The sequence below is a fragment of the Myotis yumanensis genome, unplaced genomic scaffold, assembly GCF_028538775.1.
Source record: "Myotis yumanensis isolate MYYU_CA2020_CCGP unplaced genomic scaffold, mMyoYum1.0.hap1 SCAF_16, whole genome shotgun sequence".
In the NCBI taxonomy this organism is placed as follows: domain Eukaryota; kingdom Metazoa; phylum Chordata; class Mammalia; order Chiroptera; family Vespertilionidae; genus Myotis; species Myotis yumanensis.
Window position 1 is genome coordinate 42,497,008 of NW_027223767.1, and position 3,229 is coordinate 42,500,236.

Consider the following 3,229-nt stretch of genomic DNA (forward strand, 5'->3'; position numbering starts at 1 on the left):
GGCGGCGGTGTTGGCACCGCTCCTCTGCCGGAGATGAGGGTGAGACAAACAGCAATTAGCCAGGCACAGGCTGGGCTCTCAAGGCTAATTACCAATTAGATGGGGCTGGGCGATTAGCGACATGAAAGAGACAGTCAGCAAATAGTCACTTGCTAGGCAAAGTGGAAGGTGGAGGATAAGGGGGGGGGGGGGGTCTGCTTCTGCTAAGAGGCCTGGCCTCCTAATGGTTAGCGCAGCAGTCCTGTTAGGGGGAAAGGCTTGGCAGCAATGGAGGGGCTGACCTCCTAGGGCAGCGGTTCTCAACCTGTGGGTCGCGACCCCTTTGGGGGTCGAACGACCCTTTCACAGGGGTCGCCTAAGATCATCGGAAAACACATATTGAATATATAATTACATACTGTTTTTGTGATTCATCACTATGCTTTAATTATGTTCAATTTGTAACAATGAAAATACATCCTGCATATCAGATATTTACAAGACGATTCATCACAGTAGCAAAATTACAGTGATGAAGTAGCAACGAAAATAATTTTATGGTTGGGGGTCACCACAACATGAGGAACTGTACTAAAGGGTCGCGGCATTAGGCAGGTTGAGAACCACTGTCCTAGGGGGACTTGGGCAGGTTTGCCTTCTTCTCTTTGATTCCCAGGATCATCTTCAGAGAGGGGCTCCCGGCTGGTTTCTAGGTGGTGTCAGGGCGGTCGGTGATGAGTGCTTCGCCCCCCTTGGCCAGGTGAGCCCAGAGGACCTGGGAGCCTCCACCCAATGGGATGCATTTGTGTCTGGAGCTTTGCCTGGCTGGCCCGGCTGAAGGAGGGAGGGCGGGGAGGGGGGCTGATAGCTTCCTTCTTCCCATCTCTTGGCTCAGCAGTTCTTCACTCCCTGTCTCCTCTATCTCCCTCCCCCTCCCCCTCTCTTTGCTCATTTGCTCTTTTTCTTTCTTTCCCCCTCCCTCTCACCCCCTCTCTCTCCATTGCCCACCTCTTGGGCTTTCTTGCTCTGTCTCTGTGTCTGAGGGTCTCTCCCTCCCTCCCTGAGCTCCACCCCCCACCCCCCTGCCACTCACAGTCCGTGCTTCACTGAAGGTGGGGCCACCACCGCCACCGCAGGAAGAATTGAGGTGGGACCGATACAATGACTTCCTGACAACCAAGGCCAGGCCACTCCAGGGGGAGCTGTCCCTGGTGGGAGAGAGTGGGGATGGGGCATGGGCCTCTCACTTCACACAGCTTGGGGGTGGGTGGCCTGGGAATAGTGATTTGTGTGACTGATCCTGCAAGGAGGCTGTATCGTGGGTCCCCATGTCATACAGATTCAGGGCCAAAACCAAGTTCAACCCAGAGTTTGGTTACGAGACTTCCTCCCGGCCATCCGCTTCTCTCCAGTCCGTGGTCTGCCTGCAGCCTGGCAGACTCTGCTGGCCAAGAGCTGTCAGCCAACCTGCTGGAACGGCTGGTGACCAAACCTGCCCACTCTGTCTGCTCAGATGAGCCTTCCCAGGCTGGGCTCCTGAGGTGGCGGTGGGTGCTCTGTGTGTGCGTGGCACGCGCGTGGTCATGTATGTGTGCTGGGGAGTTGGGCGTGGGGAGACCAGACCACCTGTCTCAGCGGGCACTATGGGGGTCTGTGTTGTAGGGCACACCCTCTGGGCCCAAAGAGATGAGAAGGAAAGGATGCTGTTCTCCCAGAGAGGGGGTGGGAGAGGGGAGGAAGAGGGGAGGAAAGAGAATTCGGTGAGAAGAGAATTGCCATAAGGCCAAGCGCTCAGTGAGGGGGGGAGGATTTCATCAGGGGGGAGGGCGCTGGAGGAAGACGAGGGCCCAGGTCTGGAAAGTAGCTTAGGAATGCAGACCTGGCCAAACACCTGGTTTGCACATCTCCGTCCCTCTTGGCAGCCCTGCCATAGCACAGGCGCTCAGATCAAAGCACCCGGGCTCTCTTCCCAGTGTGGGCGGGGCTCCAGGGGCTGGCCCTGCCCTGCCCGGGGACAGGTGCCGCATCCCGCTTCCCTTGCTGGCTGTCGCTATGTCCGGAGCCCCCCCGGAAGGAAGGTGGAAGGAAGGTGGGGAGATTCTGCCTCGGGGGCTCCAGGAAGGAGAGAATGGAGCATCTGCCGGCAGGAATGCGGAAGGAGAAGGGGGCTGTCCTCAGCCCTGAGGCGGTGTGTGTGGTGGGGAGCACTGGGAGGGCTGGCCCCAGGAGGATGGCTGTGTCTGGGCTGTGGCTCTGTGTGTTGTTATGTGCACCAGCCCCGTTCTCCAACGAGCAGCCGGGCCATTTTCCCTGAGGCCCCGCTGCTGTGGTCAGAAAGCTGGTGAACAGCCCAGTGGTCGACATCTCTGGGCTCTGAACTCACCCCTCAGCTATGCCCCCCAGACAATGGGGCCCTTTCTGCACACGATGGGCATGAGGGACCCTGTCATGGACTTGTGACCTGAGGGACAGGGCTGCCGGGGGGGGGGGGGGCGGGGGGGGGAGAGCATCCCAGCCTTGGTCACACTGGTGGACATTGACTGGCCTTGAGCCAGAGTAGACCAAAGAGGACAGGCCCTCCTTCTGGCCTGTCTTGGGAAGGCTCCCTGGAGGAGGGCTCGGTCCTGTCTGGGGTCCTGGTGGGCATGCATGGGGCTCCCATCGGTGCCATTAGGAGCCTGCACTTGAGCTGACCTGTCTCCGAGGGCCAACACACACGTGCTTTGAGTCAGCACCAAGTGGAGGGAAGACGCCAATCCAGTCCTGGTGGGAGAGCGGCTGCCCTGCCCTTAGGGAGCCCTAGTCCAGAGAAAGGAGTTGTGGCCCCAGCCAGGCAGCTAATCTCATGAGAGACTCAGCCCCCCGCCCCCCGGCTTGCTGAGTCCCCTCCTGCTCTCAGAGCCCCCCACCCCTCACTGAGCCAAGGGTCAGTCTGATGGGGGAGTGTGCACACACACACACACACAGAACTGACAAAGGCAAACTAAGGAGACAAGTGTGGGTGAAGAGCCTTTGAGAGCAGGAGGGGCACATGAGGAAAGGGCCCATCCCATCAAGAGAAGACACTTCCAGAAGAGGGCTTCCTGGAAGAGGTGTGTGTGTGGCGGGGGCGGCGGGGGGGGGTCGTCGTGGAGCTGGGCAGGGAACTCAGGCAGGGACTGTCTGGGCCTGTTGAGATACCTGGTAGGGGCTCAAAGGAGGGCGAGGAGGCAAAGAAGAGTTTCTGGGGTGGTCCCCTTCCCGGTACCAG